General features: G+C 40.4%; 1 protein-coding gene across 4 annotated transcripts in view; it reads right to left on the bottom strand.

Annotated features, from left to right (window-relative positions):
• Positions 1–20,069, bottom strand: part of ANO4 (anoctamin 4) — a 416,532-nt gene that overhangs the window by 343,174 nt on the left and 53,289 nt on the right. The window lies entirely within an intron of this gene.

Below are 20,069 nucleotides of genomic sequence, written 5' to 3'. Positions count from 1 at the left end.
CCTGCCTCCAACAGAACTTTGGCAGGGTTGGCATCTCACTCTCCATTCAGTTGCTGATAATATTTGCTTGTTATTAAAAACAAGCTCCAAAGCCCCATAGTGACACCAGAAGGCTCAGGAAGTTTTCCTACGCATCCCACGGTATCTCTGCAAGAAGCCAGACTTGGAACCCACCCTAAATGAGGTCTGCTGGCATCTCCAGACCAGACAGCCTGATACTGGGCATGGAGAGATCACCCTGAGTACAGTAGAAGCACTTTGGACGTAAGCTTCTTTATGGCCAAGGCACAGGATGTGAGGACCAGGCACTAGTCTCCCTATTTCACAAGTGAGAAATTGAGGCAGAAAAGGGTTAAAGGTCTCTCCAGAAATTTGTCCCTTAGCTTTATCATTTTCTTGTGCACTATATATGCACAGGAGTCGTTGTCAGAGATGAATTTATCAAGACAGCTAAGAGTTCCTTTTGAGGTCTCTTAAGTCACCCGTAAGACAGGGAAAATGTGGTTTTGGGCATACAAACCTGTACAAAAGTTCACAGGCACACTGAAGTAAGCGAAACTGTGCCAGACTAATAGAAGAGGCACAGGAGCTAGGGTGCCTGGGTGGCTCAGTTAGTTAAGCATCTGACTTCAGCTCAGGTCATGATCTCACAGTTCATGGGTTCAAGGCCCTCATCGGGCTCTGTGCTGACAGCTCAGAGCCTGGAACCTGCTTCGGATTCTGTGTCTCCCTCTCTCTCTGCTCCTTCCTCCCTCCCTCTCTCCCTCTCTCTCAAAAATAAATAAAAATGTTTTTAAAAAATTTTTAAAAAAAAAAGAAGAGGCAAAGGAGTGAATCCCTTCGTGGTGACTAGAGACTAGAGAAAGTGACACTTTTCCTTCTTGCCTTTTTCCCCATTCTAACAATGAGCCTAAAAACTTAGCACATATATCTGAATTAATCTGTTTTTGGTCGTGACAGTTAAATTAGATAGGGGCATAGGTTCTAAGGTTAAATGCCAGTCAAACTGAACTCCACACTAAAACTTCAGAACTTTTGAATCTGGGGAGACAGTCTTGGGTAACCTTTTTATCTCTAGAAAAGATGAATTCCCTTGCACTAGCCAAGAGTTAATGGAAAGATACAAATGCTTCTAGGTTTGTTTTTCAGATGGCTTACATGATATAGAGTTTTTAATTTTAGTTCTGTCTTTACCTAGAAGTTGAAGTATTATTTGGATACTACTTTGTTGTGATTTCTACCCAGAGGCAAACTACTTTGGGGGACCTGAATACCACAGCTTAAAAGGAAGGGCTGGGCTCCAAGGAAGCAGTTAACTCATTACCCAAATGAGTCACAGCAGGAGGCCATAAAAATGTTCCACAAAAGATGAACATTAGAAAATGAAATTTTTGAGAAGAAGTATGGTTTGCCAGGGTAGTCCTATGTACATTAAATAAGGAAAACCTGGGACACAGAGTCCCAAATTCAGTTTCATTACTCACTTCAGTTCAACCAGCAAACATTTAAAGAACAGCCAACCATGTTTCAGAGCTACAGAGATCCAAGTGGCAGACCCTGCCTGCCTTCAAGAAGTTTATAGTCTCCTGGGCCAATTTAAATCTTCTTTTCGATGTTTCAACACCGTGGTTCTGGCCAAGACTGAAAATGTTCTATTTGAATGTCCCTTGAATAAAAAGCCAAGCCATGAGTTGGACTCTGGACTCAAAGTTCTATATTTGCCTAACAAGGTGTTTTCCATAACCAAACCTTGGGAAATATAAATGTACACATTATTTTTTTAATCTCATTAAAACATGAAAAGGTTTTTAAACTAAATGTTTGCTTTTATCAGCATCAACAGCTTCTGACACTGCAAAAACATGGGCAGCATAACAAAGAATATATTTAATAAGGGAATATTATTTAAAGCTCACAAAGTAATTGAGATTAATACTGTTTATGGAACAGGTTCAATACCTTGAATATACAGAGTGATAATGAAGCATGAAAATGATAAAACTGCAGAAGTACAAATTACTTAGATTAAATAATTGCACATCTATGTAGCAATTAGGTCAATGAAAACGGGTACTTCAGTCACTTACTCTAATGCAATTAATTTTTTAAAGTTTGGCCACTTCTCCACCCCTCCCTCCTGAAAAGACAAGAGAACCACCTTACATTCCACATAGCAACAAACGCCCACTGAATTTTGTAAAGGACAAAATATCCAAGTCAAATAAACTTGGGACAATTTCTGGGACTATATTTTGCTCCCTGGTATAACACCAGTATTTAATGCATAAAAGGTTCTCAATAAATGAGATGTGGCCAAATGTTAGACGGCTATTTGACTGGCCAAAATAATTTACCTAAAGTTATACAACAGCATGATTTAACACTTCTTTTTGAAGACTAGAAGGTAGTTTGAATTATGTACCTATACCTGTCACTTGTTTTAAAACAAAAAAAAAAAGAGGGGCACCTGGGTGACTTAGTTGGTTAAGCGTCCAACTTTGGCTCAGGTCATGATCTCACAGTTCATGAGCTCGAGCCCCAGGTCGGGCTCTGTGCTGACAGCACAGAGCCTGTAGCCTGCTTCAGATTCTGTGTCTCCCTCTCTTTCTGTCCCTCCCTGTTCGTACTGCATTGCTCGCACGCTTTCTCTCTCTCAACAATAAACATTAAAAAAAAATTTAATAAATAAGAAAAAAAGATAGTTTTAGTAAATTTGCTTCAGAAAAGCATGCTGACAGTTTTATAAAGTCTGAAAGACAAGGATTTGTAAAGCTCCATCTTTCAATGCCGAAATGATTCTACTTTCTGTAATCAGCCTGAAGAGACAAAGTAAAAATACACCTATTTTCTAGATCATCAAGAGGGTACATGGCCTTATACTTCCATTTTTAAAAAGTTTTTTTAAATGTTTATTTATTTTTGAGAGAAACAGAGCATGAGCGGGGTAGGGGCAGAGAGAGAAGGAGACACAGAATCAAACCAGGCTCCAGGCTCTGAGCTGTCAGCACAGAGCCCGACGTGGGGCTCAAACTCACGAACCGTGAGATCATGACCTGAGCCAAAGTCGGACGCTTAACCCACTGAACCACCCAGGCACCCGCATATACTTCCATTTTTGACATCAGGATCTATTAATGGAGATATGAGAATCAAGAAATTTTAAGGAACATGCTGCCAACCAATGGTTTTAAAAACAAAGTCAAAATCTCCCTAAAGGAAAAGCTTGTCTCTGCCCTAACTTCTATCAACCAGTATCTAAAGAAACTAATATATACTGAACCCTACCTTGTGCCAGACTTTTTTCAAGTGGCCTCACATGTCTCAGCCTTCACAGCACTCCCAGAACACAAATAGGATTATGTTCACTGCAGTAACTGGGGCTCAGAGAGGTTGAAGGTGCTTGCCCAGGTGGCAATACCAGTATATGAACAACCAGGACAGCCTCAAAATGCCTCTCTTCTCCGTGGAAACACAGGACTTGGACATAGAAGAGGACCCCAAAACCTTTTTGAAGGTTTTTTTTTTTGTTTTTTTGTTTTGTGTGTGTGTGTTTTAATGTTTATTTATTTTTGAAAGAGAGTGTGCCAGAGCACAAGCAGGGGAGAGGTGGGGGGAGAGGGGATGGGACAGAGGATCTGCAGTGGCTCTGGGCTGACAGACAGCCAATGTGTAGCTCAAATTCAAGAACTGTGAGATCATAACTTGAACCAAAGTCAGACACTCAACCAACTGAGCCACCCAGGCACCCCTGTGTTTTGTTTTTTGCTGTTGTTTTAAGAGAGAGAGCTAGAAGGTAAGGGGCAGAGGGAGAGAAGGAATCTTAAGCAGGCTCCACACCCAGCATGGAGCCCCAATACAGGGCTCAATCTCACTACCCTGAGAGCATGACCTGAGCAGAAACAGAGTCAGACACTTAATGGACTGAGCCACCCAAACGCCCCCAAAATCTTTTTGACTAAGCATGTCAGATTACCTGAGGACTCTTCCCACAGTGTTACATGAATTTGGGTGAAGTAGGAATGAGGCAAATCCATATTAAAGAAGAAACACTCATTTTTACCTCAGATTAAATTTAACCCTTTATACAACAGAAATGAATTCTTGATGCTTGTAATTTGAAGAGCAAGCAGTTGGTATTTGTTGGTTTCTTTTTCCTAACTCTACCTTACATTACATTTAAAGTCAGGATGAGTGATCCCTAATTACTAGAAGAGTGGAGAGGATCCCAGAAAAGTGTGGGATTAGACATAAGCACTGCAGTGTAATCCCTTGTCTAATACCTAAGCTCTCCTTCAGCATGAAATGAAGGGAGAATAGGTTGCCCTGCCAATGTTTCCCTATCAGAGGTCACTCGATGAGTGAGAGTAATTTCCCCAAAGTGCTTAGTAGGCAGGCTTTCAAATAGGCAACAGTTCCAAATACATAAAAGGTAAATAATCTGCAATACATATAGTCATCACATCCAAGCCTTCAAAACTGTGTTTACACTCAGCATTTCTCAGCCAGAAGAATCCTATGGGGTCAACAATCACATCACACAAAAAGGATCCTTAAGATCACAGACCTAAACTTCTTCTCTCCTTCTTGAGGATAGAAAACTACATCAATGGTTAGCTTGAAGAGTCAGAACTGGGCTGAATCTGGGGAGAGCAAGGGGTGTGTGTGTGTCTGTGTGTGTGTGTGTGTGTGTGTGTGTACTAATGGAAAACCAACCAGTGTATGCATCCAAAATCCAACTGGTGTGTCTCCACATCCAATTGGTCTTTAAGCCTCACTAATGTTGTTGCTACCATTCTCCTCAATGTATAATTAGGCATGATGGCCGGGTGAGGGCCATCTTCCTTCTCCTAAACTATTACAATAATTTCTGACTTGTCCCTTGTCCCAACCTGACTTTCCCTTACCAACCGCATTTGCTTTCTAAAACACAGCAAGTTTAATCATGTCACTGCCTCACTAACAAACCTGGCCTGCTCAGGCCAAATATAGCACCTCCTGAGCCTGGCACTCAAGGCCCTTTGCAACCAGACTTCAATCTACCAGCATCATTTCCCACCATTCCTTCCCATAGATCCCACGTTCTGTATACACCCAATTACCATGACAAAGGAATAGGGTATCTGAGGAAGAATATGTTTTTCCTAGAATAACCTTCTCTCCCTAGAATAATCCTTTAAAGTCCAGTTTACTATTATCTTCTTGGTGAAGCTTTCCCCAAATTCCCCAAAGTGACTTAATCACATCTTCCTCTCTATGTATGTAAATACCATTATTTCCAGTCTTTTATTATAGGGCAAGTAACATTGTGCTAAAATAATTAGTATCTTTTAACATATTTGAGATCCTTTGATAGTCCCTGGCACACAATAGGTCAGAAGAGTCAGAATTGGGCTGAATCTGAGGAGACCAAGGGGTGTGTGTGTGTGTGTGTGTGTGTGTGTGTGTGTGTGTATGTGTGGTGAGCTCAATATATTCATGAGAGAGTCCATTTTTTATGCCTCTTTTTCACCATCAAAAGCACTCTGAAGAAAGCACAAATTTGTTTTCTGGAAGTCTGAAGAACTATAAGCTTATGAGCCATATAGATCTCCTTCTTCAGGAGTTTCTGTGGTTTAAGGCAAGGACCCTGAATTAGAATCAGTGGAGTCAAGTCCCAGCCCAGTCCCCTGTGTCACCTCAGGTCATCTCTTAACCTAAATGAGAAGAATAAAACAAGTTCTGCTTACCTGTGAGGGCTCTTCTGAGCCACAAATGAGGAACCATATAAAGTACTTTGCAAAGTATAAAACTCTATGTTAGTAGGCAGAGTTACTGCCACTATCACTGCTTGATGATTGTTAAATATCCCATCAAAGCCATCACAAAATTCAAGACCCATATCTTCTGAAAGGCCGCCTAGGAGGCCAGTGACTCAGCACTTCTTCATTCCAAGTGCCTTGTTCGATCCTACAGGTCTGCAGTTAGGGGCAATGGAAGAGTCAGAAGGCCCAGGCTCAGGTCCTGGAGACCCGGTCCCACATAGCCAGCTCCCTTGTCAAGGAAATGGGAGTCACCTCACTATGTTGTTGAACAAGATGGGGTATGATTTATATGCAGTATACATAAATCTATCATATTTACGAGTCTCTAATAAGCATTCCGTTGCTCATTGGGAAAAGTGAGCCATTTCTTCCTCATTCTACAGTATAAGCATATACCCCAACTACTACCCTCCTTCTGTTTCTTGAACTCACAGAGCTCATTCCCACCACGTGGTCTATGTAATGTGTCTACTTATTTGATTGCTGATTTAACATTTGTCCTCTAAACTATAAAATATGCTCCCTTCAGGCAAGGATGGTCTCTTGCACTGATTGTGTCCCCAAAGCCTAAAGTATCCAGAATATGACAGGTACTCAGTATATATTTCTTGAATATTTACAGGACAACCAATGCTTGTATTAACTGTTCATATGCTCTCTACCATCTGTATAAAGTTCCAATAATCCTTGACTATTGAGGAATTAAATCTCGGGGGTCACTTAATATAGTACTCAGGACCATACCATAATGTTCAAGCTTAAATAGGTACTTAATAATGTATAACAGACATTAAAGTGGTATCCAGGGTCAGGCGGCACTACATGTAATATGCCAACTCCTGCCCCATTAGAAACAGGAATTACCAAGAACTGCATGCTGATCCTCACCTATATAACAGGAACTGAAAAACTGAGCAAAAATGTTAAATTATGTTTATTTAATAAATCAAGAGATTTTATGGATCCTTATTTCACATTTTCCTTCTCCTTTTTAATGTTAAAATTGCTCTGGCCCAAGCTTATCCTGAGAAGAAGTTGACAAGGTCCTTGATCTCTGAAGCATCAACTAGAACAAATAGTTTCAGAATACTAGGAGCCCAGGAATCTAGGCAATTTCGCTCTCCTCCCAGGGAGCTGCCTCGAAGGCAAGATATAGAAATCCTCTGGGCCTGACCACATCATCCCTGTTTCTGATTACCCAGCCTGAGAGGAGGCTTAATAAATAAATAACCATGGCAATCCTGTATAATGTATGAAGGTTATTTTCCAATGGTCATCTGGAAGGACATAGTTTTCAATTAGAGTATTTTCAATTAGCAATAGCACGCCAATCTACAAAACAGGCATATGGATTTGTCATTGGCAAGAAACAGAAACAGGTAGTTTTGTTAAAAAAAAAAAAAAAGCCACCAAAGGAAAAAAAATCCTAGACTTAATACCAAACATATCTTTTTCTCCCAAATCTGAACTTCCTTTTCTTCCCCCTTTTTTTCCATTTAAGAGCATCACTATCTACTCTGCTGCCCAAATGAAAGGACATTTATTGACTCTTACATGGAAGACTATTTGGGACCCTTTATAGGGTGTCTAGAAATCTCAGCATCATTCTTTAACTCATCTTGCCCATAGTCCCTCCTAAACATTTCTTCCATCCATCATCTCCCCATTTCCACCACCTCAGTCTCATTACCAATTCTCCCCTGGTCTAATGTGATGGTCTTAGAAGCAGCTTTCTTTCTTTTTTAATGTTTGCTTATTTTCAAGGGGGGAGGAAGGAAAGGGCAGAAAGGGAGGACAGAGAGAATCCCAAGCAGGCTCCACACCATCAGTGCAGAGCCCATCACAGGGTTCAAATTCACGAGCTGTGAGATCATGACCTGAGTCGAAATCAAGAATAAGACGCTTAACCTACTGAGCCACCCAGGTGCCCCCCTTTTTTCATGTTTATTTTTGAGAGAGAGAGAGAGAGAGCACGCACATGTGCTTTCCTGACTCGTGTCTCACTCAGTTCAATCCATCCCTCACAGCCACCTAAGGATTTTTAAGTGAAAACACCATAATGCCCTCTCCCACTCAACACTCTTGCCTGATTCTTACCATGTACAGGATGAAGGATACCCCATAACTGTCCTCCTGTCTTTCCTCTTGCCATCACTCCCCACTTGCCTCCTCCCATTCATCCATGTCCTAATAGCCTGGTTGGGATTCTCTCTCCCTGCCTCTCTCTGACCCTCCACCCATGTGTGCATGCTCTCTCTCAAAATAAACAAACTTAAAAAACAATTCCAGGGTCCTGGCACAAGCTTTTTCCATTGCTTAGAATTTCTTCTCCCTGCCTTCCTCCTGAACTCTTACTGAGTTCTCTTGAGACCCAACTCAAGCATCTCCCTCATCCTTGAAGCATTTCTAGATACACACTCCCTACATTCTAGAGTTAACCATTTCTACCTTATGGCACTGATCACGTGTTATTCTAATGGTCTTATTATTGGATTTCTTCAGGAAAGTCCTAGTCCTGAGTTTTATTTACCTTTGTATCCCCAGAGGTGAACTCTCCCTGGACATACTCAAATAAATGGTAATAGGGAGATTGGGCTCCCCTGTGTATCTGTCTCATTAGAGCCTGTGTTCCTTGAGTGATGTAAGAGTATCTTGTCCATCTGTCTAACCTCTCCACTTGTTGCAATGCCTGGTATATATGGATGCTCAGTGTGTATTTGTGGAATTGTTTTTAATATGATTGGGAAAAAAACTCTCAGTTCAAAAAATTTAAAAATCCCTGTGAGCTTATTTTTAATTAGCTCACTTTTTTATTCAAGAATTTTCCTTCTCCTTGAAATTACAGAACACCGCAAGCATTAATTTACTCCACAAAGATTCAATCTCTGCAACTCCTGGCTTTCAATGGTAACCCAACTAATTGGGGCACCTTGGGGACAATAAGGCATTCCAAACATACTTTCTACTTTGAATTGCCTGGCAGATGAAAGGCTATTGATTTTCTTGAGCAGAAGGGCCTTCTTGGAGAAATTTCACCAGCATTTAACTTTGGAGGGGACAGAGCCCTGTGTTTCTATGTGCAGAATTTTACTCTTAAGAGCAGGGCTACCAATGAGCTGTGGCTGTTACTTGGAAATCCAGTGCCCTCTCCAACATACAGGACCATTACAAGAAGGGATATGGATTGAGGAAATAGGGCAAGACCTAGGGCTTATAATAGACCCTCTATACCAGCCAAAGGATTATCTAACTATAAGGATTAACTATGATGGACCTAAAGAACAGGAATAAAACTCCTCTTTGTGCATAGCTGCAATGGCCATTAGCACCTAAAGAACAGTCTCCCCTTGGTATGACTAACTGGGGAACATCTTCATTGGCAAGGAAGCCCACCAAAGCGATTGCAGACACCTGGCCAAGTCAGCTGGGGTGGGGGGTCAGAAGAATACCTACATCTCCCATTCTCCCAATGTTGCTGATCCACAAGCAAAAAAAAAAAAAAAAAAAAAAAAAAAAAAAAAAAAAAAAAAAAAAAAATCAAGAATGAACCATAGTATCAGTGCTACAGATGTGGTTATCCTGCCTGCTTTTTTTATACAATTTCTCCTCATTTCTCTGTAATCAATTTTGAGTTCTATTATTTGAGTTGAGAGGAGAAACAGAATGAGCATTTTAAATAACTGTAACATGTTCATATTTTGGTAAAATGAAAGTAGGCCATACACTGACCATTCTACACCTTCTTAGGAATGGATTTTTCCTTTTATGAATTTTTAAGAAGTCCTTGAACCTGTAACAAAAATAAATCTGTATCTGTGGCAGGAATGCAAAAGTCATACAGGCACGTTAGAAAACAGTTTAGTGGTTTCTTTAAAACACACTCTTATACTCTTACCATATAATCCAGCAACTGTGCACCTGTTTTTTCCCCCCAAAAGAGTTGAAAACCTATGTCCACACAAAAACCTGTACACAAATATTTATAACAGCTTTATTCAAAATTGCCAACACTTGGAAACAACCAACATGTCCTTCAGTAAGTGAAAGCACAAAAACTGTGGTACATCCAGACAATGGAATATTATTCAGCATTAAAAAGAAATGGGCTATCAAGCCATGAAAAGACATGAAAGAAACTTAGATGTATATTACTAAATGAAAGAAGTCAATACTAAAAGGTTACATATTGTATATTTCCAACCATATGGCATTCTAGAAAAGGCAAAACTATGGAGATAGTTAAGATAAATGGTTGCCAGGTCTTAAGTGGAAGTAAGAGATGAATAAATACAGAATAAAGGAATTTTATGGTGTAAAAATTCAATACTGTAATGGTAGATACATCATATATTTCATGGGTTTTGACAAATGCATGACATCGAGAGTGATCCCTCATGTTCACTATGGATTTTGGGTGATTATGTGTTAATTTAGGTCCATCAGTTTTAAGAGATGTACCACTGTGGCATGTTATGTTGACAGTGGTTGAGCAATCAATATGAGGGAAAAGGTATATGTGAATGCTCTGTACTTTTGCTCAGTTTTGTTGGGAACCTAAAACCTCCAAGACAAAGTCTATTTAAGTAAACAAAGAAAAAAAATCTCAGTCTCTCTGAATAGGTGGTTTGTTTGTTTTTTTGTCATTGTTGTTTTTGTTTTGCTTTTCCAAATTTCAGTTGTCTTATGAGATAGATACTTCTGGAAAATTAACTTTAAAGAATAAGAGAATGCTCCTTACCCCAAATAAAGTGAAGTTCTAAGAAAATCACTGTGACAAACACAGACAAATCACATAGCCCTGTCTTTATACCTCAGAATCCCAGCTATGAACGTGATAATGGCTGTCATGTTCTGCTAATACAGTTTCTATTATCAAGGCCTAGAAAACCCGAACACTGGGAACATAATGTGAATTCCACTGAAAAATTTAAAAGAAATTTAAAATTTGTCCTTTCTTTCTTTCTAAGGCTCTTCCCTTTTTAGGTTTATTCTGTATTACTGCCTGGGAGTAAAACAAGACAAATGTGTTAGGATAAGAAAAAATTGGCATACAGGTCTCCATGAAGGACAAGAGAAAAGCAGTTAAAGACTAAACCACACCTACAAATTATCAACTTTGAACTGAAATTACAGGAAAATAAGAAAATTGAAAGGAATGTCTTTACAAAATAAGGGTTTTAGAGTGGTTATGTCTGGAGAAAAGGAGGAGGAAAGGAGACAGTGGTGAGAAAAGCTTAATGGAGGCATGGTGGGAAGGGTGCCATGGCAGTGAATAAAACAGTCGCTCTTCTGAAGTTCACAACATGGTAGGTAAAAAAAAATATGAGCACATAGCTACATGCAATATAGGCAGTCGGTGATAAGCTCTATGACACAGATGCAAAGGTCAAAAAGAAAGGGGGGTGGAGGCAAGCAGGGCCATTTTAGAAGACCTTCTGAGGAGGGCAGATTTGGCTGATCCTCAGAGAAATGGCAGGCCTCCTGCAGGTAGAAGTTAAGACCAGCCATGAAGGTCGTGCCTGATAAAGCTACGGCCAGAGGTAAGACAGAACTGGGTCAGGAATAAATGGATTCATTCATTCATTCACATTCAACAAACATCTCTTTAGCACCTGCCAATGGCAAACATTGTAGGTGGTGGAAGAAGTTAGGCAAAATACGATGATCAGGGTGAAACTTCACACAAATATGAACATTAGGTTACATTTCTTAGAGGCAGCAGAGAGCCTGGTGGGATGGATGCTATTGGTGCCTTGCTCCCTGTGGATTCCTCCCTCTTTCTAGTGTCCCTTCCCATACAGAGGCTGGCAAATTAAAACCTACATTTACCACACTCCTTGAAGCCAGGGTTCTGAAGGAGAATTAGGTTCCATCAATTTGATGCATTTGCATGAACTCTGGAAGGTGGAAATTAGAAGGAGACCATTTTCTTGACTTCTTTTGGCTGCTCTTCACTTTGATAAGATCATAAAGGTACGATGTTTTCCTGCAGCATTCTGGGGTACAATGTCTTGCTGGGTGAGGAAAAGCAGTTGAGGGGCAGTAGCACCATGGATTCCTGATCCATGCACAACTATGGCTGGAAGTTCTTAAACTCCAGGCTTTTAGTAGACATTGGTGCATCCTTCCTGTACCTGTTCCTCTAACCCTCCTCTGATATTATCATTCCTAACCCCCATGTTAAATCCTTTCCTGATTGAAATACATAGAGAGACCTCTGCTTCCTACACTGAATTTTGATGAGTATAGCCAATAAAGAGTTTTAAGCAAGGGAGAGATAGGAGATTTGTGCTTCAGGAAGGGACCTTGGTGGCTGCTTCAAAGACAAACTGGAGACAGATTTAGGAAACTCTTAGGAATGTCCAGCCTAGACCAATGTGCCTGGGATACTGGGACTGAATAAAACAGTTGTAGTGGGAAGACAGAAGGAATGGAAATACGATACTCCCTAAGTTGAATTTATAGGATCTACTGAAAATGGAGATGAGAGAAGAAATTTAAACTTTGCCCTACTTCATCCCAACCCTGCTGGGGTCCTCTGCACTCTGTTCTTCACCATCATTGGACCTGTCATACTTCCTTAAAAGTCATCCTTCTCTTCAGGCTTCAGACCTTTCTGCTCTTTGCTGCAGCCTAAGTGCAGAGCACAGCAAATATCCCCTAATAGAATGATCAGTAGACACTGGTTGGGTGGATAGAAAGGGAGAAAGGAAATCTCTAACCTCAGAGACACTGTGAGGATTGAGATTCTATTAACCAAGGAAGTAGTCACAGGCTGAGTACTGCTTGAGTAGTACCGAATCTTGGATTACATGAGGAATCCAGGTGAAGAATATTAGCACACCAGTAGACATAAGAGTCTGGTGGTTGGAAAGTAGGAGCTTTGACACAAATCTTAGAATTACTGCACAGAATGAAAGCTGAATACTTCACAGGAAAAGATGATGCTTCAATAAAGCTTGGGTGATACCCATATTATTATAATTACAAAGTGAAGAGTCTCTAAAATGCCAGTCACCATTTGAGACACTATATGTACACTGTCCTTTTAATCTTACAACAACTTATAAGTGAGGTGTTATCATCCTCATCTTACAGAGAGGGAAACTGAAGCTCAGCGAAGTGAAGAACTGCCCAAGGTCACATAGCTGGTGAGGACAGAGCTGAGGTTCAAACCCAGGTCTCCCCGACTCTAAAACCTGTGCTCGTTGTTCTCCCTCAGCTGACATGAGAAGAAAGAGTTAGTGACAGTGACAGTGACAAAGGACTGGTCAGAGAGGAAAGAAGAGAAGTAGAGAAATGACAGAACACAAAAGCCAATTAAGCAGATAAAAAAAGACTGTAGACTAGAAGATGCTCACAGGAATCAAAAGTCAATCAGGAGTTTCTTTAACAAGAGCAAGATGCTTATGGGCCAAAGAGAACAGTGAAAGGTAGAAATCAGAGATGTAAGAGGTGAAGACAATGAGTAAGAAACGTCTTAAAAAGATGCAAAGAATGGATAAGCAGCCTTCGAGAAAAGAAGGACAACAGACAAAGTTTTAAAATTGAGTTGTGGTCCCCCACCTGATACTGACAAAGCAAACGTTGAGTACCTAAGAAATTACTTTGTTTGCCAATAAACCTAACAGTTGTTAGGCATATGCACTGATCAGGCTACATGCAAAGAGAAACAATTTTCCTTTTGATTGGAATTCTATCAATCTATTTCATAGCACTGATTAGCTCATGCGGATAAGAAGCTCTGATAGGAAGTTAAATTTGTATTTGGTCAGCCAAAAGAAAGTGATCAGTAATTATCATTTATTAAAGATGGTCTTTTTATTTTCATATTCTTCCAAAATCCATGGTAGGGGATAATGAAAAGGGTCCTTCATAGCAAAACAATTATTAACTGTCACTAAAGACTATGTCAGCAGAACTACAGAAATACACAGAATACAATCAGATATTATCTAAATAGCTACAAACATTGGAATGAGAAAAGAGAAAATGGAATACAATCAAGCAGTAAATAGATTGGATTTAACCAATCTAATAGTGAAGCAATCTGGATGGATGATTATAGACCTAAATCAGACTAAAGATATAACCAGAATCCATCTGATGAGGACTAGAAGACCATTCCACGTGGACATGTGGATTTGGACACTTCCCTGGCATTGCAACCTTGGAAGAGAGGTCTATGTGTCCCCTACAGTTTTAAGAAAAATCCACCTGGACACAAGCACCTTCTGACCTTAAAGCCTAGCAGAATGGTTGATGGCAGAATTGTTTTCTTGGTGGGTAAACATCTGTTAAGCCTGGGAGTATCTAGAAATACATGGAAATAATGTTATAAATTAAATCTATCATATCAATATTTTTGTGTTCAGTATTTAAAGAGTATATAATGTTTATGAGAATCTGGCACATTGGCCTAGCTAGCAGATGACCATTTCAATTCCAAGGTAAATTATATGGTTGAATAACTAAGCCTGGTGACTTCAAGTTAAGATGTATGGCAGAACTTTGCTTAAGTTTGTCACAATACTGGGAGGTTTAGGAGAAGTTTTACCATGTTACACATTTATTGTATTTGTAAGAATCATGAAAAATTTTCTTCATTAGGAAAATGAGGTCTTAAAAAGGAAACAGAATATTAAAACTATCAATGCATTAGAATGTTTAGGAGACTTTAAATGAGGCCAAACTGTAACCAGATTGCTTGTGACTATTAACATTTATAGATTTAGAATTAAATAATAAGGTGTGTGTGTTTAAAAGTTAAAAGAAAAACTAGAATCTTGAATTTGTAACCTTAATAAAATATTAATGTTTAAATGGCTGGCAAATACAAAGTCCTTGCGGAGCACAAGGGCCCCATCAAGGATAGCAAGAAGCTCACATTGACATGGTCACTGATATGGAGGGACGAACATCTGCAACCTACATACCAGGCACCTACTGTGTGCCACCAGCTGAGAGAACAAAGGTACCGAAGACAGCATGGTGGGGAAGACAGAAAGGAGCACAGAGGAGCAACTGCAATATGGAGAAAAGTACCTCAGAAGGAGGAAGGGCCAGGATGCCTGGGGAGGTTGGCACAGCCAGCCCTGATCTGAGGGAGATCTCCCTGGAGAACTGAGCCTGTGGAGTGGAATAGGGGGCCACCTTGAACAATGGCTGATAATAGTGTCAATCACAGCAAACCAGGCAATAATCTACAAAGAAAAGAGGCAAAGGAGGTGGTTCTAAAGGCTTTAGAGAGATCTCAAACAGTTCCACGGGAGAACCAGGAGAAAAGAAAAAAAAAGGCAAAAAGCTAGGCTGTATTGCCTGAAACTGAGGTTTTCCCTGCTTACACAAGATGTTCTTTCTGCTGGCTGCAGGCTCATCATTATGACAATAGCAGCACTCAGCTGCCTGTCTCTGAACCAGGAAGAATCTGGAACCAAACTAGAAGAAACTGGAACCAATCTACTATAGAGGAGAATTTCTGGTTAATAGAAAAGGAGAATTTGTAGCCTCTTAGAATATTAAACCTCAGTGGCACTTTAGAGACCGCATACTTCTGCATTCTCAATCCTAGCTACATTTCAAAAAACGAAAAATGCCAAAGCCCCATCCGGGACCTGCTGTATCACTCGTTGGAGGGGGGAGTCCCAAGAATGTGTATATTTACTTTGTTATGGTGGTTTTTAGTAATAATAGCGGTATTAGTAATATATATTCACTTTTCAACAAAATCTCAAACACCACTAGTATATGAAGTAAAAAGAGAAATTTCCCTTCTTCACCTTTTCTAATCCCAGAGGCATTTATTCCATAACATGTAGGAGTATGTGAGGGAGTGTGTGTGTATTTTAAAGGCCTCCCAACTAATAGATAATGTGTTAACAGTAGAATCTGGGTGGTGGGTGTTCACTATAAAACTCATCCTACAGGGGCACCTGTGGGTGGCTCAGTCGGTTAAGTGTCCAACTCTTGATTTTTGGCTCAGGTCATGATCTCACAACTCATGAGATTGAGCCCCAGGTCAGGCTCAGCGCTGACAGACAGAGCTTGCTTGGGATTTTCGGTCTCCTTCTCCCTCTCAAATTAAATCAACAAACATTAAAAAATTCATTCTATATTTCTGTTTTAAGATGTTATCATAAAATATCCAGGAAACAAAAATTCTCCAGCTGATAAGAATGCACAGCCAGGGTTGACAACCACTGGTTTAAGCATAACCCAAAATTACAAATGAGAAAACTTTGGACAACAGAGGTAATCCTATCTGCCGCAAATCTAACAGGGTAGGGGGCAGAGTCAGCCCATGAACCCGGATCTTCCAGCTTTCTGTCCAGTATTCTTTCCAATATACTATGCAATCTCTAACAGGAGAGGCAGCCCCAGAGCAGACTAGGCAAGGAGACACAGAAGTTGCCTTTTCTCGACTTTAAATGACCAAGACTCTTGTATTTTGACTCTTCCTTGTGGCAGAAAACAACACTAGAACTCAGATGCTACGATCTTTATTTTGTGTATGTTCATTAAATTACACTTCTCTACCTTACTGATTCACACTGCCTTCAAGGACTTTCAGATTCCACAGAAAATTCCAGCATACATTCACCTTCATTTGCCTTCTGAAGTATTAAAGCCCACTGAAACTCCTTGCTGTCGCAGAGAGGAAGAAAAAGGACATTTTCAAAAATGTTAAGCATTATCCTCTAAAGCCAATGAGGAAACGTCACAACAAAATGACAGTACAAGAACATTCCTGATCATAAGTGAATAATAAGACAGTAAATTGCAATTGCTGAATGGGGGATATTAGCATCAGTAAAAGGTTGGAAAATAACCTTTATAGATGCTAAGATTCATTTTGTGGAAGGAAGTGGAAAGACAGGGATTAAATTAAATTAGTCTGAATTCCAAGCAGTATCATTACAAAATAAGGGCACTGTTTATTGCCAAATTTTATATGCAAGAAAGGCAACTTTTTCCTATTCCCACATAAAACTTAGGAAAAGTCTAACTTACGGAATCTCTTTGTGGAAGAGCCCAAACATTAGGGATAAATATTAAGGCTTCATCTGCCAGCCCAGGGAGAACTCATGGCTTTTTGTTCTTCCCAGCAGTCAGTTCAAAATATAAGGATAGGGACATATAAATCAGGAGACCTGGTTTCTAGTCCCAGCTTTGTCACTAAATTGCTTTTTCTCAGCTTCCTTACCTGCAAAAATGGTGTCTAAATGGCCTTTCAGGTATCTTAGAATGCTAAAACCCTGGACTCAATACCTGTGTATTCCATCTAAGACATTTGGTAAGCAGTGTCCCAAAAGAGTTATCTTAAATACCACTACCTGCATATTTTTCTCCTATCATTCTTGCTCATCCTCCACTCATCCCCAACCAGTTCTTAAAAATGTAGTCTGTAAGGAAACATTACCCCAAAAGGAAAAGGCCAGGAGTTATTTGAAAAGACATGCCCTTTTTCTCTTCTGATTAGTATTTGTAAAAGAAATAAAAGCAAAAAATTCAAGTGACCGTGAGAAGGCCCTGCAGATGAAAGCGATTTTCTTCAGTCTTAAATTAATCCTTAAAAACAACTCTTAAAGGCTACAATTATTTTTATGACAGATTCAAATAGCCCCCTCACATTAAAAGTGTTCCCAAAAGGTACATCATCAATAGATTCCAGAAATTATACTCGAGTCTACAGTCTTTGACCTCCATAATGAAAGGTCTAGAAAGAAAAGTACACTGAGGCATCAGGGTCTCATCTTCCCTGGCAGGGAGGGCCCACAGTCATTTCTGGTACAGAATCCCTAGGGTGGTTTTTGAACCAAACCATTAACTTACACGAGTTCTAACATGGGTATAGATCTCTGTAGACTGCTCTCAGGAGTTCGTTCTGATAGCCTCTCCTCCACCAACCACTCTACTCACTGCCAACAAGAGGTTGGGAAAATCTCAGTATCCAGGACACAAGGATATGCCCAGAACAGGTTTGGGAGCCAGACTGCCTGGCCTTGAGTACTGGGTCAACCAGTTCCTGGCTGTGTAACCTGGACAGGTTACTTTACCTCTTCCTCCTCTTGCCCTCCTGTATAACAAGGATAATAACTGCTACCTTCTATGGTTTTATGAAGATTAAGGAAACTAGTTCACAAATGAATAGCACCAGGCATTGTAGCAAGCACTCACTGAGTTTTTCCTATCGTCATTTAACATTTTGGCACCTTAACGTAGTGCTGGTTTTTGTTTTTGTTATTGTTTATTTTAGAGAGAGAACACTCAAGCAGGGGAAAGGGGCAGAAGGGGAGAGGGAGAATATTAAAAGCTGAGCACAGAGCCTGACATGGGGCTTGATCCCACAACCCATGGCTAGGATCATGACCTGAGCCAAAAATCAAGAGTTGGAGGCTCAACCGACTGAGCAACCCAGAAGCCCGATTCAGTGCTGCTTTTAATCATTGATTGGTAGAAAGTCCATGGTTTCAGTACAGATTGCAGATTTTTTTTTAATGTTATCCATTTGAGAGAGTGCACATGTGTGCAAGCAGGGGAGGGGCAGAGAGAGGGAGACAGAATCTAAAGAAGGTTCCAGGCTCCAAGATGGCAGCACAGAGCCCAACACAGGGCTCAACGCATGAACCGTGAGATCAGGAGCTGAGCCAAAATTGGACGCTCAACTGACTGAGCCACCCAGGCACCCCCAGACTGCAAATTTTTAAAAGACATAGGTGGCTAAAAACACAGTTGGAAGAAAGCTAGTAAATGTTTTCCTTAACAAGCAAAAGGCTCTTATCTCTATGATATCAGAATGGCAATCACACACACACACACACACACACACACACACACACACACACACATACACACACACACCCCATCTACTAGCTGTCAGTAGTTTCACCCCTGGAGCGGCCACTAATAAGCACATGAGTATCCTGCTCATTTCTCTCTCACCCCTTTACTATAGTCTAGGTACTACGTTAAGGCTTTTTATACGTATTATTTCATTTAACACTTAAAACAACATTTTAGTGGAGATTAGTACCATTTTCATTTTTCAGGTCAGGTACCTGTGATTGAGAGGACAAACAAGTTCCCCAAGGTCACACAATCTTGGATCTAGGAAGTGATCCCAGGTTTGATGACAAACATGAACTCCCAAGCACTGTATCTGCCCCACTGCCACACATCATTTACACCCTGCTTCGATGAAGCATAGAAAAGAAGAATATAAGAGCTATGTATTCACATGCACATGGATCATTCTTAGAGGGCAGGGTTTCAGTCTGGGTCTATGGCCTCCTTCCGATCTCCAACTCACCTACGTTCTACACATCATTTTTAAGAATGCATTTCCAAAGGGCAATTACTTTCTGGAGGAAGGAAAAATTATTTTATTTGAGAGGCTGCTATTTTAAGGTGTTTAGCTTTTCACTTAGAAGCCCCAAACAAGGGGCGCCTGGGTGGCTCAGTCGGTTGAGCGTCTGACTTCAGCTCAGGTCACGATCTCACGGACCGCGAGTTCGAGCCCCGCGTTGGGCTCTGGGCTGATGGCTCAGAGCCTGGAGCCTGCTTCCAGTTCTGTGTCTCCCTCTCTCTCTGCCCCTCCCCTGTTCATGCTCTGTCTCTCTCTGTCTCAAAAATAAATAAAAGTTAAAAAAAAATTAAAAAAAAAAAAGAGAAGCCCCAAACAAGCATTCTTTAAATGCAAATTTGAAAAGTGAGGCATTTTTATACACAATGATTTTTTTAATTGGAGAGGGGAGGAAGAGGAAGGTGGTGTAATCAGGCTTTGAACCGTATAGCCCTTTCTTAGACTACAACTCACTCTTTGCCTCAAAGCAGTACAAGAGGTACCCCACTCTCAGCCTATCAGAACTTTAGACCGAAACACAGCTTGGAGGAAAGATTACACTGGATGTTTTTTCTTTTTTATTTAATGCTTACTTATTTTGAGACAGAGAGACAGAGACAGAGAGAGAGGGAGGGATGGAGAGAGAGGCTCAGAGAAGGAGAGAAAGAATCCCAGGCAGGCTCCACACTGTCAGTGCACAGAGCCTGACGTGGGGCTCGATCTCACAGATTGAGCTGTGAGATCATGATCTGAGCCAAAATCAAGAGTCTGAGTTGGGTTGTTTTTTTGGGTTTTTTTTTTGCTTGCTTGTTTTAATGAATTTGATATGATCTTTGGGTTTCAATTGCATTTCCCCTGTAGGCAGGCAAATTAAACTTATTACTTACTTTTTCTTTTCACTTGTGAGATTGCCCAAAGAAAATCAG

The sequence above is a fragment of the Panthera onca genome, chromosome B4 (assembly GCF_046562875.1).
Source record: "Panthera onca isolate mPanOnc1 chromosome B4, mPanOnc1 haplotype 2, whole genome shotgun sequence".
In the NCBI taxonomy this organism is placed as follows: Eukaryota; Metazoa; Chordata; class Mammalia; order Carnivora; family Felidae; genus Panthera; species Panthera onca.
The sequence above is the reverse complement of the archived record's forward strand: the minus strand, read 5'-3'. Positions and strand labels throughout refer to the sequence as shown.